This window comes from Narcine bancroftii, chromosome 8 (assembly GCF_036971445.1).
Source record: "Narcine bancroftii isolate sNarBan1 chromosome 8, sNarBan1.hap1, whole genome shotgun sequence".
NCBI classification, from domain to species: domain Eukaryota; kingdom Metazoa; phylum Chordata; class Chondrichthyes; order Torpediniformes; family Narcinidae; genus Narcine; species Narcine bancroftii.
This window is the reverse complement of record NC_091476.1, coordinates 18180773-18197428: the sequence shown is the minus strand read 5'-3', so window position 1 is coordinate 18197428 and position 16656 is coordinate 18180773. Positions and strand designations below refer to the sequence as shown.

At 38.7% G+C, this 16656-nt stretch overlaps 1 long non-coding RNA gene across 4 annotated transcripts in view; it reads left to right on the top strand.

Moving 5' to 3' along the window:
• LOC138740427 (uncharacterized) overlaps positions 1-16656 on the top strand; it is a 135867-nt gene that overhangs the window by 76955 nt on the left and 42256 nt on the right. For 3 of the 4 annotated variants that reach the window (XR_011342903.1, XR_011342900.1, XR_011342901.1), the window contains one exon: positions 835-2583. The exons of the other annotated variant lie outside the window; for it this stretch is intronic. This is a non-coding gene — a long non-coding RNA (uncharacterized lncRNA). Of the gene's footprint in view, positions 1-834; positions 2584-16656 lie in introns of those variants that run through there. 4 annotated transcript variants of the gene reach the window in all.

Here is a 16656-nt window from a genome sequence, read left to right as displayed (position 1 = left end):
ACAGTCATTATCATTTCTCACCTTTCCTTTTATTATACTTTTTGTCTGTTGGTCTCCTCCCCCTCCCATTCTTCCCCTTTTTTTTCCCCCAGCCTTTAATTCAGATGTTTGACTTCACATCTTGAGGAAGGGCTCAGGCCCGGAACTTCGATCATTTTTTTTTAACCTCCTATGGATGCTATGAGACTGGCTGAGTTCCTCCAGCATTTCTGTATTTTGACTACAATCACAGCGTCTGCAGGCTTCCATATTGTCACCCCTGGGTTCAACTCATTATCCATTTCTCACTAAATAATAATATAGTCTCGTCAATCTCATGAACTCTAAACTTTCAGAACAATGTCCGTGCATCTCTTTCTGAAATGACTTCTGAAAATCCAATGACACCACATTTACTGCATTCCACTTTTCTACTCTAGTTATATCTGCAAATATTTTGATGGATTTATCAGTAGAATATCTAAATAAAATTGTTATTTTAACCTCATTATAAACTGATTTTCTAAATAAGTTTATGCAGTATCTTCAATCAGAAATGCTATTATTTCTATGCAATTGATGCCAGGCATTGTTTATCAGTCGGCCTGAATTCCATAGAATTGATTGGACATGATTCTGCAGGAAGTTGTACCACGTTTTTAAGTGGTGACATTTACTGATGGTTACTCTACCTTCACCCCATCTTCCTTGAATTCAGCTCCGCTATCTTTCACAAACAATGCATGTGCCCTTGCATCATTCTGGGACTTGTTATACAATGAGTGCTTCTGACCTCAAAGTAATAATTGTCCCTCTTGGGTATCTATGAACTTTATTCTTTTTTTCCTTCTCTAGGTCTCTCTGAGAAATCACCAGCTGCATCATTCAATCTCGAATAGAATCCATCTGGAAAAGGCTAGAGTGCAAGAAGGTTTATTCCAGAGGGAATAGATTTAGATTTTGGGCACCAGAAGAAAGATAAAATACAAGCAAAAAGGATGGATATTTCCAGCTGCTGGAAAGTTATTAAATATATGATTCTTCCAGACCTTACTGCACAAAACCTTCCTCAGCAAACATATGGAGCATCTGTGAGTTTTCTCATGAATGATTCAACAGATGGTCTTTGGAACTTTAGGCTCCAGTGTCCATGGTTTGCCCATCAGGGTTCAGTATTCTGGTAAAAAGTTTGATTCTTTAATGACTTCATTACTTCATTGAGGCCTATTACCATGTTGAGCACATGGTACATTAAGGCAGTCTTTGTCAACAGTAATATGCAATAACATTAAAGGACACAGCATCACAAAATGCTACTATATCCGTGACTGTACAATTCCACACTACCTTCTCAGAAGTGACGCTTTCTGCCATGGGGTCAACTTCTGCACTCAACCCATGAACCAGCCTTTCAAATTGATCACAGGCTTTCCTTACTGACTGCCATCCCTGGACGCTGCTCGTGCATATGATCAAGGGCATGTCTTGAAAACTAAAAATACCAAAGACAGTGATCAATGTAGCAGATGATTTGAACTGCATTTTATTTGACTTGAAATTATTTAGGTTTATGTTGCAGAAGATCAATAAAAGGGGATGCACTGTACGTGAAATCAAGACAACAAGGAGCATGATATTAAGTAAAATAATGCACTGTGCCCTTACATTCACATTTGCCTTTTCCAAGAAGACCTCCATTTACATTGCCCTGTTAAACCTCTCTAGGGTGGCAGATCCTGTGCATTAGACAAACACTTTGGACTTTGGCTTGTTATAATCTTTGAGGCCCACTTCATCTTTTTCCTCCTTTTCTCTCCCTTTGTATGACATTGAAGGAGATAATTTGGCACATTGTGATCAAGCTGTTCAAAATACAGCAACCCAATCCAACCTTGCCTCCTTGCCATATTTCTACAGCTCTTCAAATAGACACCCAAATGCAATAGGGAGTTTCTGCCTCATTGGCTGTTCAGGCAATGATTTCCCTACCCTTGCTATACTCCAGCTGAAAATAATTTTTCCTCATCTCCTCTGTAATCCTACAAATTACTTCATATCTATTGTCCATCTATTGAGGGAAATTGATCCTTCCTATTTAGCTATGTTCCTTATAACATACCTGTTGGCTTCCTCATAACATACATGTTGGCTTCCTCATAACACACCTGTCGGCTTCCCCTTAGCTTTTTGTGTTCTAATAACAACAGCCTTGTGCAATCTTCCTTGTCGACTATAATTCTTGCATAACCTCTCCACCCTTATATTCCATGCATATAAAAACATTCTTCTGCCTTTAAGATTTATGGATCTACACTTCAAAGATTTTGACTCCCAACACTGCTCAGTAACATCATATTTGTTGAATATTGCCCAGCTTTGTTTGATGCATTTCCTCATATTTCTCTCAATTTCCTGCCAAAGTGACCCTACTATCCATATTTTGATTCTCATATGTATAATGACATTTTGCTAATACCTGCTCTTAGGGAAGCTACACTACAGTAGAAATCCTAAAATCTGAACTGCTTGGGGATTGGCTCCATCCAGATTTTCTGGATTCTTAGCAGTAAAATTTAAGGAGGAATAAAGAGGAGATAAACAGGTGAATTTTGATAATTTATTCATTAGCAAATACAGCATACTTCATTTTAAAGAAAAAAAAGGTTAATGCTTGATAAAAATATAAACAATTTTTTTTCACTGCACAAAACAGTGCATATCACTCAAAATTATGTTTGAAAATGAACATTGTAAAAGAAAAATAGAGTCAACAGATGAATTTCTTTGTAATAAGATTACCTGTATTAAGAGTGGTTGTTTGTTGCCATTGTACATCTGTGGTGCTTACGGATGGCAGTCTCTTCAATCTGAGGCGCCTGCAAGCTCACACCAAGACACAAGAACAACTTGTCCGTGAACTACTCTTTGCAGACGATGCCGCTTTAGTTGCCCATTCAGAGCCAGCTCTTCAGCGCTTGACGTCCTGTTTTGCGGAAACTGCCAAAATGTTTGGCCTGGAAGTCAGCCTGAAGAAAACTGAGGTCCTCCATCAGCCAGCTCCCCACCATGACTACCAGCCCCCCCACATCTCCATCGGGCACACAAAACTCAAAACGGTCAACCAGTTTACCTACCTCGGCTGCACCATTTCATCGGGTGCACAACGAGATAGACAACAGACTCGCCAAGGCAAATAGCACCTTTGGAAGACTACACAAAAGAGCCTGGAAAAACAACCAACTGAAAAACCTCACAAAGATTAGCGTATACAGAGCCGTTGTCATACCCACACTCCTGTTCGGCTCCGAATCATGGGTCCTCTACCGGCATCACCTATGGCTCCTAGTACACTTCCACCAGTGTTGTCTCCGTTCCATCCTCAACATTCATTGGAGCGACTTCATCCCTAACATCGAAGTACTCAAGATGGCAGAGGCCGACAGCATCGAATCCACACTGCTGAAGATCCAACTGCGCTGGGTAGGTCACGTCTCCAGAATGGAGGACCATCGCCTTCCCAAGATCGTGTTCTATGGCGAGCTCTCCACTGGCCACCGAGACAGAGGTGCACCAAAGAAGAGGTACAAGGACTGCCTAAAGAAAGCTCTTGGTGCCTGCCACATTGACCACCGCCAATGGGCTGATATCGCCTCAAACCGTGCATCTTGGTGCCTCACAGCTCGGCGGGCAGCAACCTCCTTTGAAGAAGACCGCAGAGCCCACCTCACTGACAAAAGACAAAGGAGGAAAAACCCAACACCCAACCCCAACCCACCAATTTTCCCTTGCAACCGCTGCAACCGTGTCTGCCTGTCCCGCATCGGACTTGTCAGCCACAAACGAGCCTGCAGCTGACGTGGACATTACCCCTCCATAAATCTTCATCCGCGAAGCCAAGCCAAAGAGAAGAAGAGAGACATCAGTGGTGCTTACATGTGCATGCCATGCACACAAAAGCCCGCGAAATGTAAAAAGTTTGGGAGTTTGGAATCCCTGGTGGTTCCAATTTATGGCATCTGAATTTTTGGAATTCTACTGCAGAAATCCCAAGACCTCTATCCTTATTTCCCTGTGGCTCTGTGTCTTTCACATATTCCCAAATTGACTCCTTTCTGCAATCTGAGATGTTCCTACTCATTGTTAATCTTGCAGCTGTTTACTTTTACCATTCACTAATTTATTTATCACCACGTTTTAGGTATAATCAATAAATATTACAAAAATCAACAGACTAAGCAGTGAACCATGTTGAAGCCATCTGTACATATTCCTAACTATTTTATCCCATTTACCGGCTATTTAAATGGGGTATCTCTTTGACACTGAGTATAACCTCATCCTGTAAGAGGAATAATTTCACTCTTATCCCAATTTATTTTATAACCCAAAACTTTCCCATAGTCTTCCAGTTTGAGTACAGTTTCTCTAATGAAGTTGCTGGTTCTATCAAATATATCAATATGACGTCAGCAAATAAATTAATTTTGTATTCATTCTGAAGACCATAAATCCCTTAATATCTTAAGTGTAAGAACTGGCAAGCAAAACTGGTCTGAAATATATCAGGATAAGTATGACTAATATGATAAATGTAATATATAGATTAATACAATATAATATTTTGCATCAGTTATATCTCACACCACAGAAATTAAACCAATTAAAATCAGATCTATCAAACAGATGTTTTAGATGTGGTAAGGAGGTAGGAACCTTTGTACATTCAACTTGGACATGTTCTAAAGTGAGACCTTTATGGGTAGATTTAAGAAATTTCTTGGAGCAGATTACAGGAATTGAGTTTCCACAAAGCCCAGAATTATTTTTACTGGGGAATATTATAGGGATAAGACAAACTGAAACTATCCAAATACCAAGCAGAATTTGTTAAAATTGCATTGGCAGTGGCCAGAAAATGTATAGCAGTTACTTGGAAGTCTAATTCACATCTAAGTATGGCACATTGCAATCCAGAGATGCATAGCTGAATTCCCCTTGAGAAGATTACCTATAACTTAAGAAATAAGTACAACATATTTTTACAAGTCTGGCATCCATATCTACAAATCTTAGGGATAAATCTTTAGTTGCGCTTCTTTCTAGTCCTCGAGACCTACGTTGATTCTCTTTAAAGAAAAATTAAATAGAATATGAACTTATGATCCATGGAGTGTGTGGCACTTTTGAGCAGTCCATTTTGCTTTTCTTTTCTATTTCTCTATCTTTTTCTTACTTTTCTTTTTCTAAATCCACATCTTCTTTCTTTGGGGTCTTCTTGGGTCAGTTGGGGTTGGGCGAGTGGGTTACAACGATCATGGAGTAAATGCTGGAATTGTTTTTGTACTTGTACATTATAACTTTGTACTTTGTATGGTCAAAAATTTTAAATAAAATATTTTTTTAAAAATTAGCCATTACTCGTTGCATCATCATGCCATTAGCATCGTGTCACTAAGCCAATTTAAGATCCCAAGGGCTTTTTTTTGCAGCCCTGTCATGTGGGATCCTGTCAAAAGTCTTATTAAAATTCATGTAAACAACATCAAAAGCTCCCATGATTGGACCTTCTTTGAAGTTTGTCAAAAGGTTTAAGCATGTTAGTCAGATCCAACTTTATTTAATCCATGCTAGCTCTCTTTGATTAATCTTTAGTTAGACCCTCTCTGAGCAAGGATTTTAAATCTTGCCTACCATCAATAATTTGCTCACTACCTGTAAATACTTGTTTTATTCCATCCCTCATTTCTGAACAATGGTTCAATATTTACAGTTTGCTAATTCTCCTCCTTCAGTCCTGTGGCAAGGGAAGACTGAAGAAAAATTTTCCGCATCTGTTTAAAATTGGCATCCTTTTATCCTGAAGCTGTCCCCTCTTGTCCTAGATTCCCCTACCGTGGGAAATGTCATTGCCACATCTACTCTGCCTTGGCCTTTCAGCATTAAAAATGCCTCTGAAAGGTCCCACCAAACCCTAACCCTAACCCTAACCCTAACCCTAACCTCATCCTTCAGTTCAGAAGCTGACAAACTTTGCTAACCCTTTCATTCCTGGTATCATTCCAGTAAGTCTTCTCTGAACTATCTGGAATGCCAGCACATCATTTCTCAAATAAGGTGCCCAAAACTGTGCACAGTATTCCAACTTTTGTTTCTGTAAAAGGGTCCCAACCAAAAGTGTTGACTGTCCTTTCTTCACCATGTGTCCTGGTGATTCCCTCCAGAATTTTTTGTTTGCTTATAATTCCAGCATCTACTGTCTAGTGTTTCTTAGGGGAACCTCATAGATCTTTGAGTTTGGCGGTCTCCCAATTGGTTTTCCCCAAATGAAGCCATGCATGTGTTTCCAATCTACAGGACGCTGCCTGAAGGGATATGCCACAAACCTTGGCATTCTAATGTTTTCAGTGGTATTATGCTGGCTATATTTGGGCCTTACTCTTCCTGAAAAAGGAAGAGATATTGAATATGCCCCCATTTTATACAGGCTTTTAAAGTCTGCAATCATTTCATGGAGATCTCAATGAAGTCAGCAAGAAGAGTGGTAGAACAAAAGTGAATGATCGCAACTCAGGAGGGTTCAGAGCTCCTTCTGGTATTTTGCCCTGATTTCTATTGAAGGATTTTAATTGTCTTGGAAATAAGGCCTGGGCTCTCTCATTTGACACAATATCAGTGATTTCAGACTCCAACCAGATCTGAATCATATAGATAGATAGATTCCAGAATCATTGCTCAAATTCCTGAGCAACTCTGGTCATGTGCTCAACTCTAGTCACTGCAAATCCCCCTGTTGCTTTTGAAAAGCAGTCATTCATCAAAAATTCCACACTTGTAGCCATGGTCCATGGGACTGATATCAGAAAAGGACATCTCTCTCTTTTGCCTTTGCTTTCTTCATCCCGACTGTTGTAAAGCTGAATGCAAAGTCAGTCGGCTGACCTGTTGATGAACAGTGTTGTGGTGGGGTCTCAAAAGTCTCCTAAGTACACGAGTGCATCTGACAAATGGCTTGAAGCATCTCTGAATGTTGCCTCTAGCCTGCCATGGTCCCGATATGAAGTATTAGTATTAAACAGAACAGTTAAGTCCTACAATTGTTTTCTTCTGATCCTAGGGAGGAGAGACATTTATGTTAAACCTGAATTTTAATATTTAGTGCTAAATTCCATTACACAATGCCTTCAGATTTTCATGCTCTTTAACATTTTCTGGTATATTTTTGGTCTGCCAACTTACTTCATGTTTATGTAAATTGTAACTCAGGTTACAAAGATGGTAATATTAGAAAGTTCTGCATCAGTTTGCAATTCTGGGGCTTAGTGAAGCAAATAATAAGGCATCCACTAAAATGGCCACTGCAACGAGGGTTCATTGTCAAATATAACTTGGATGGAGAGATTATTGTTGATATGGGTGTCTGAGATTTAGATGTCATATTTAAATTGTAAACTAAAAGGCCAAGAAATATAGTTGCTGCAATCTGAAATAAATGGAGAAAATGCTGGAATGATCAAAAGCAAAACATCATCTCTGTTTCTCCACAGGGGCTGCTTGACATACTGAATATTTCCAACATTTTCTTTTGTTATTATATTTGCCTTTATTGAATAACATTGGTTTAAATAAGGAATTGGTTGTGTGAGCATTTCGGGACATAATGTTGGCCTTTCAAATTTGATGCAGGGTACAATTAGTCATTCTATATCCTGTCTCTAAGTCTGTCATCTGTGGCTCAACCTTCTGGTGAATGTTCACAGGTAGAGGCGATATCTTGACTGAAAAAAAATATCCTTATCAGTGCATTCTTTTTTCAATTAAAAATGCAAATGTATTAGATTCCATTCATATTTTTAAATACTCATCTTTCATAAGTCAAGACATTTTGATTTAATATCACAGACTCTCAAAATGCTTCCAGGTGTTCGGTTCATGGACGGTAGGGGGAAGTTACCAAGGGATGTGGGCGGACTAAGTGCATAGCCAAATCTATGGCAGATGGTGCTCAATGTGGGGAAGTATTAGATCATCCATTTTAGATCTGAGAAAGACAGAGAGGATTTTTTTTTCTAAACGATGAAAGGTTAGTATTTGTGAAAAAGCAAGGAGATTTAGATGTCTGTGTACATAGATTAATAAAAGCTGGGTTACAAGTGCAGAAGTAATCAAAATAACTCTTAGAAAGTTGGGCAAGATGGTTGGAATTCACAAGAGAGGAATTGACATTTCAGTTCCACCATGTAAAATATTGCAATTCTAAAGATGAAAATGAAGTCTGCCGTTCCTGGTCATTTGACCATGTGTCAATTGCACACAATCTCAGTGGGGTTATATCTTGCTAGTATCCAGTCACAATGCTATCAGGAGCTTGTTGTACCAAACTTGTTCAACAGTGTCTCTTTAGAGTCATTCCTTTCATCTTATTTCTCTAACAAAGATCGATATAGCATTTCTTAATTGGAAGTCATTGCTGACAGAACATGTGTGGATTGCTTTCTGACACTAAATAGCATTTTAATATTTTTTTCAGTAGTTTTAATTTCTTTAAATAAGTGCTCCCTGTTATAGTTTGTAGGCACTTGGCTGGTGGTGCTCCAGGGTAATTTCAGAGCTATTTACAAGTCTACATGTTTTCATCTTGATAACACGAACTGACCCAGAAATGCTTGAAGCTTGAAATCAAAAGCTGCTTCTACTTTTACCCAAAGCTATTTTCTTTAGGCAAGAATAATTTCCCCCCCACCCCCCGTCCCACATTAAATGCAATAGAAACCTGCAACTCCTTCCGTCTAAAGGCTGTGGATGCTGGATCAACCAGAATTTAATAGACTTTTATGAGGTGGATATATGTAGGCATAATGGATCTAGGCTAGTAGATGGATTTAAGATAGAACTTTCATCATTTGTATAGTGGAAGAGGTCAAATGCCTTTAATGGCCTTTTCCTACGTCTATGATTTCATACGATAACATAAATCAGGTGGCGATATGGTTGGAGCTCCTTAACTACCATTCTTTCTGATCCATATTACACAATCTGTTCTGGTGTTATTCTGTGGCAAAATGAAGCATAACACCAGCACTTAACTGTTTCATTGCCTGTTTTCCTTTCAGTCACATGAATTCCATGAGTTATTGAAGACCATGAAAAGTCTGCTGAAGAACTATCAGGGGGGAATTATTTGGACTCTACCCTTATTTGATGAGGTCCTTTTAATATTGTCCCAAATAGGATCAACTAGTCAGAAGGAATCTGGTTGGTTTATGTAGAACAATGCAAATTATGAACTGAAATCTATTTGAAGGTGTTGAGGTGGTTTATGTGTGAGAAATGGAACCCCTGAAATAGGTCACAGATTGGAATTTAATCAAGGGGCTTGGATAGTTAACATATGGAATAAAAGGCATCAAGACATAAGAAACAAGCAGAAATCTAACATTAAAGTTTGAATGGTTTACACATGTTCACTCCTGACACGGAATCTCTCCCATTAAGCACACATATATGGAACTCAGTCTCCTCAGCTTTTCTGTCCATTAACTTTAATGCACAGAACTAATGCGCTGAATACATAAACTTTGCTGATCTACACTTGCACAGGCAGAAAATGTATTCTCAGCAAAAATGAGCAACTGAAAATTAGAGAGTGGATGAAGCACTTCCTCATGCATCACCTGTCATTGCCCTAATTATGTCTCCGACAAATCCCAGAAATACAAAGTTGTCACATTTTGTCAGCAAACCTTTCTTAATGGTCTATCCTTTAATTTGGAGCATTAGCTTATCAGAAAGTCTTGGGATCATTTGACTGTTCCACTTATTTTACTCTTGCTTCATGGCTTATCCAAATGAACTCCAGCACGTACCTGGTTCTGGGGCCATCAACTTTGTACAGGTGGCAAAAGACACTAAGCAAAGGCTTGACCAATCTTGCAGTATCAAAAAAATCTAATTTGAAATGCAAAATGTCGATGCATTCGCACTACTGGTTGTGCAACTATCTCTCAAATCCAGCATTCATTTCTGACCTTCTGTGGTGTTTGTCCATTCTATGATGGAATCATTTTCTGTTGAGTGCTCTGGCTTCCTCTCACATCCCAAATATATGCTAGTTTGTAAGTTCATTGGCTGTAGTAAATTATCCCCGGTGCAGGTTGGTAGTATGCATAGGGGATGGAATATGGAGAAATGAGGGGACCAGCACAAATTTGATTAGCTGACTGGCTCCCTGCTATATCACAAGAAAATTTGAAAATATGAATCAAAAATAATGCTGTGCATTCAGTGAGTGCAGAGATAGCAAATGAATCACAATAGTTCTAGGAAAAGCAATAAAGAATGAACACAAGACCATAAGATATGTGAGCACATGTAGGCCATTCAGCCCATTGAGTCTGTTCTGCTATTCCATCATGAGCTGATCCATTCTCCCACTCAGCCCCAGTCCCCTGCCCTCTCCCCATAATATTTGATACCCTGACTATTCAGATAATTATCACTCTGTTCCCTCAATACACCAATGACCTGGCATCCACAGCCTCCCATTACAGCAAATTCTAGAGGTTCACCACTCTGTGGCTAAAGAAATTCCTCTGCACCTCTATTTTAGATCGGCACCCTTTGATCTTGAAGTTGTGTCCTCTTGTCCTTGACTTCTCTACCATGTAATTTTATTACATCTACTCTCTCCAGGCTTTTCACCATTCAAAATGCTTCAATGAGGTACCCTCCCCCACCCCCATTCTTCTGAACTCCAAGGAGTACAGTCCAAGAGCTGTCAAGCATTCCTCATATGCTGATCCCTCCATTCCAAGAATCATTCTTATCATTTTTTTTCTGAGACCTCTTCAATGCCCAAAACTGTATCCCGTAGACCAAGTGAGGCCTCATTAATGCCTCAACATCACATCTCTACTCTTACATCCTATGCCTTCAGATATGAATGTCAACACTGCATTGGTCTTCTTCACAACCAACTCAACCAGGAGGTTAACCTTTTGGGCATCTTGCAAGAGGACTCCAAAGTCTACATTTTGAATTTTCTCCCCATCCAAATAATAATCTCCCCTTTTATTCCTTCTACCAAAGTGCATGACTGTACACTTTCCAACATTATATTTCATTTTACATTCTTCTAGTTTAAGTTTCTCATCAGCCAAATTATTCTTCACGACTTGCCCATTCACCTATCTTTGTATCATCTGCAGAGCCATTTATTCTGCAATCCAAATCATTAACATACAACAAAAAGAAAAGGCCCCAATAATGGTCCCTGCGGTATTCCCACTCCCCGTTTCCAGCTGATCGGTCAAGTATCTTTCCTATGATTCCATGGGGCTCTCATTGTGTGAAGCAGCCTCGTGGTGTAGAACCTTGTCAAAGGTGCATTGAAAGTCTAAATATACAATGTCCACTGCATGCCCTTTGTCCAGCCTACTTGTGGTTTCCTCAAAAAAATTGCAGAAGGTTTGTCAGGCAAGATTTTCCCTGAAAGAAACCATGCTGACTTTGACTTACATCGTCATGCACCTCCAGGTACTTCTTAACCTTAACCTTTGCAATCAACTCCAACAACTTCCCAACCACCGATGTAAAATAGCAACATTCTCACAAACCAGTTGCCATCACATTTCACTCCAGGCAAACATGCATAATATTGGAATTATGTGGTTAGATTTCTAGATCAAAATTCTTAAGGTTTTTAAAATTACAAATGAATTTGGTAAATGTTAAAAGCTCTTATACATGCTTTTGGTATCTGCTATGCATGTAATGGCACTATTGCGAACTACTTCTTGAAGTTTTGGCTTTGCAGCATTTGTCCATTTTGCAATTAAAACATCACAGACTTATTATAGTTTCCATTTTTGATTCTTTAGAAGAAATACTGATTCATTTTGTGATTTTAATGAGAGTTCACTTTGCCTTATGGTGAAACTGGCCCAATGCAAATTAATAAATATAATTTTGCTTTGCAGATCATCTCTGTGAACTAAACTATTTTAAATATATAATATTTCTCAGAATTCATCAATTTTTCACATGAGTATACAAGCATAATTAACCACATGATGGTGATTGAAATGTAAACTAATTTAATGAAGTAGATTAATCAAATGCACACTCATTTCCATGGGTCATTCTGTGAAAGTGACTTATTGTTTTAACTGAAGATCAATTGCAGGGTTTGTAATCACCCTCAGGTTTTGTTTAGATTTGCTCAGAGCCACATTAGCAAACATCTTCATGTCTGAAACGGATGGGAAGGGGATGGGCGGCAAATGCCAAGAGGTAAACAAGTTGACATTCAATTTTCTGTTGGCTCCCCACACCCCCCCCCCCTAAAACATGGGGCTTTGGATACAAACAAGGGAATTTCTTGGGTGGGAGATGTTCATAAACTTTTCTTTGAGGCAAAAAGCATTTACCCTCTCCCAACTTCATAAAGTCAGATATCATAAGAAAATTTCAATGGCATTACTGAACTCGGATCTACTTGTATATGAAGAGAACCTTCCAGCTTTGGAAAATTCAGGATGTTGAAATCCAAGACAGGACATTGGTCTTCTTATTTCTATTGGGTGGTTGGAAGTAAAAGAGGTCATTTACTTCGATATGCACAGGAGGGCTTTTGATGTGAACTTCTTACCTAAAGAGCAGATATCCATGTTAAGATAAGAAATTTTCTGTCATGATAACTCAGTTAGCCAGGTTCCTAGTGCAATGACCTTGCAGTCTATTCCTTGCTGAGTGCTCTCCATCTTGAGAGATCAAATATAGGCATCCTTTTGTTGCACAATTCTTACAGAGTTCTCATACTTTGGAAACGTTACCTAGAGTGTTAATAAATCAATTCTGTTACTTTTCACTTCATGTGATGGCACTGCAATTCAAGAGAAATGAAACAGGATTCAAACTTTGCTCCAGGCAGTTCTGTTCGCTGGATGCTGGAATCCAGCTCTGAATTTTGAGTTGGGTCTTTCATGAAAATTTTAAACAGGAGAATTTGTTTGTTTCATGCACAGAAGCAACCCTGATAAGCATGGCTACTTGGGAAGAATCCTTTCTTGAGGCTTACTGCATGGCAAGTTACATCAACTCTATGAGTTCTTACACTATTCTAAATGAGCTAAAATATTTAAATATGTTTAAGAATCCACACCTTATCGCCAGCTGTTTAGAGCAATTCAATTTAAAGCTCTTCATAAGTGGATCTTCTTCTTCACAGGATATAATTAATTTATTATGTTTTATACATGAAATAATGGATACTTTCGAGCCTGTAAGTATCTGCCTGATGGGCTTGATTATTCCACTATAAAAGCAAATTATATTTATGAAGAGAAAGGTGTGATAGTACAGATCTATCACCAATGTACATAGTGTATATAGTTACTGTATCTAGACTGTGCTTACAGCGATTGGTTGAGAGCTAAGCCACACCTATTGTCTGGGCCTTAAAGGGTTGTGTCCCTAGCCAGGTCGGATCATTCCGGACTGGTCAGCCACCTGTGAAGAGCTCCGGTCTTTTGCTAATAAAAGCCTTGGTTTGGATCAACAAGTCTTTGGTTCTTTCGACGAGCTCTACAAAAGGTCAATATGCCAAGCTGATGATTTATTTTCAAGACACCAGAGATTCAGTTATCATGGAGCACTGCTGTCCACTTTGTGAGCAGGTGCTTGGCAAGCACCTTGAACAATGTCAGGCTAATATCATACTCAATCTGGGCAAAACTGGTTGGAGTGCTCCTTGAAATCCTTCAATTCTGTTGCCTTCCTGCAAGTCTAATGAAGGCGATGCAAAATATATACCTGTTGCTCAACGGCCAATAGATCCTGATTCCATGTGAGCAAACTATGAGGGAAGCTCTGAATATATCTGCTACTATGATTGGGCGAGATATATCTGCTACTATGATTGGACGAGTGCCATGAGACATTGTCCCATGACCTAACTAAAGATGTCGATGACAACAAAAAAATCTGTGGCACAGAATTTCCATCTTTGTAAATTAACTTCTAACTTGAAACACAGAGATAGTCTCAAATTTTAATTTCCTCCAAATTGAAGTCTGAAACCATTATCTTCAATCCCTTCACAGGAATCACTCCCATGTTATCTGACCACTCACTCAGATAGCAACAGATTGCTTGCAATGCTCTTGTTCAATTTGACCTTAAACTGAGCTTCTGAATACATACCCAGAACTTCAATTGGTTCATTGCTTGCAAATTACTTTCCAGTCAAGGATACATGTGATCAAGAGCACATTCTGATTCATAGGAAGTGCAAGCATGCCAATGAAGATTATTTTTTTTATTGACAGCTTGGGTACTTTGAGAATGGTATTGAATTATCATGTTGGCTTCAAGCCCCAGGCCCTTTATGGGCACTGAGATACCAATAGGTTTACCATTTTTGAAGGAAATCTGACACTCTCTCAGTAATTCAGGACATTGGAATCATCACCTGACAGGCTCTAAAACAAGCTCACGACAGACAAACCAATATCGATAATGCATAGGAATTAAACAATTTCCTGTCCTGAGGAATGATTAATGAAAAAAGGATAATGATAACTATCTTCCCAGTGAGATTGTTATCAGCTAACTGCCAGAGAGTATCTTCTTCATTAAGGGCATGTTAGGAATTGCTGGTGACAAGCTCTTTGAAATGCTGTCTTAACATCAGGGGCAACTGATCTTCCTGATTACTTACATTCGGAGCTTGTATACATATTCCTAAGATGTGCAGAGATGCTAGCACACGAACAAGCATCAGTAAACAGAATGTCAATGAGTAGATGTGATGCTGTTAATATTGATACTCCTATCAGTTTGCAGTGAAGGGTAGGTGGCTGAAAGAGCAGTTTTGCCTGGACCAATTCATCAAGGAGAAAGCATTTAGCTGAACTCTAGTCAAGTGATACCAGTCTCGAGATTGATTATTTCTTAGGCTGGAAACAAAATTATAATCTTGCTCTCAAAGTTTTCCTGGTGACAAACAACTATCAGGAAATAGGGTGAAAAATGCATTTTAAGTTAAAAATTTATTTCTATAACACGCTTGGTCTTTCCAAAATCTGTTGATAAGAGCATTTTGGAAAATGTCCAATCTCATCTCAACTCGAGGTCCACCTAGTTGGAGAGTTGGAATTATAAGTATTGGTGCAATTTTTGTACAGCAATTTCAAATCTGAATTATGGTGAGCTTTTCCAATAGCATCTCCAGAGGTCTTCTATACTTGTTCAAGTAAAAAATTACGGATAGTCCCAGCATTACTTGCAGGGGGGGGGTTAATCCTGCATATTTGACCAATTATGTCCATTGGAAAACATGACTGAAGTAATTTTGTTCATGGGTTATTGCCCCCTTCTCAAAACTCAGACAAACAGCAGGAACAATTTTCATTCCAGAGCATTTCTTTTGAATAGCTGTAAATCTTTTGACAAAATTTAAAATAGGGGTTCAAGGATCTACAATACTTCTAGATTTTTACTTTGATCAATGTAGTTCCTCTACATTTGCACCTTCTTACTGTCTCTGAAGCTCTTCTTTTTTAATTTTTATTTTTCACACTATGAACCATATTGACCAAAATACACAAACATTTCCCTCTTGAATATACACAGTGTCATTTTCTCCCCTTTTCCCCCCTCCCTCCTTCCCACCCCCCTCCCCACCCACTCAACGTTCAACATATATGATACGTTAAATCCATTAAACAATGTCATCACACAATGGAAATAAACAAGAAAGTTGTGTCATCTACTTTTATACACTGGGTCAGGTCTTTTCGTCGTCTTCTCCTTCTGTCTTCTATTCATCATTGTGCTCTTTGAAATATCTTCCATCTCTTGTTTCTTTCTCTATTTGTGGTTGGAATCATGTCTGCTGAACTTTAACAGATAAGCCCTGGTACAGAAACGTCCCATTCTTTTGAATGGCTGCAAAGACAAAAGAGGAATGTTAACTGGGCAGGATGCTTAACGTAGCAGTTAGTAAAATGTTATTACAGCACCAGTGACCGTGGGTCATATCCGGCCCTCTCTGTAAGGAGTTTGCAAGTTCACTTGGTTTCCTCCAGGTGCTCTGGTTTCCTCCCACTGTTCAAAATGCACAGGGGTTGTCAGTCAATTAAGTGTAATCGGGCGGTATGTGCTCATGGGCTGAAAGGGCCTGTTATCATATTGTAGGTCTAAATTAAAATTAAATTGAAATTAATTTATAATTTTTCAAAATTCTTTTCAATGGTTTGTGATTAAAAGTTTTTAAATATTTATGAGATTTAATTAAATAAAACCTTAATTTTTAATGAATTTGAATTAAATATTTTGAATTGTCAGAGGCATTCTGAAGCATTTAAGACACAAGACAACCAGCAAAGAGGGAATGACTGCACCAGATGACATCAATCTGTAGTTTTCTCATTGCCCAGCTGTTGCCCCAATGCGATGGCGTAAAGTCACGAGAAGCCCAGTTGCCTGATGTTATATTATGACATCCACAAAATATGAAACTGAGCTTTGTATTAATTTCCAATCATTTTGGTGAGTTCATTTCCTCATTTCTAATTATTTTCTATATTCGTCCAGCATGTTATCTTCCCCTCCATTATAATAATTCCTTATTTTAATTTATTACATTATTAAATCCCCTGTGGGGATTCCATTCCTTTC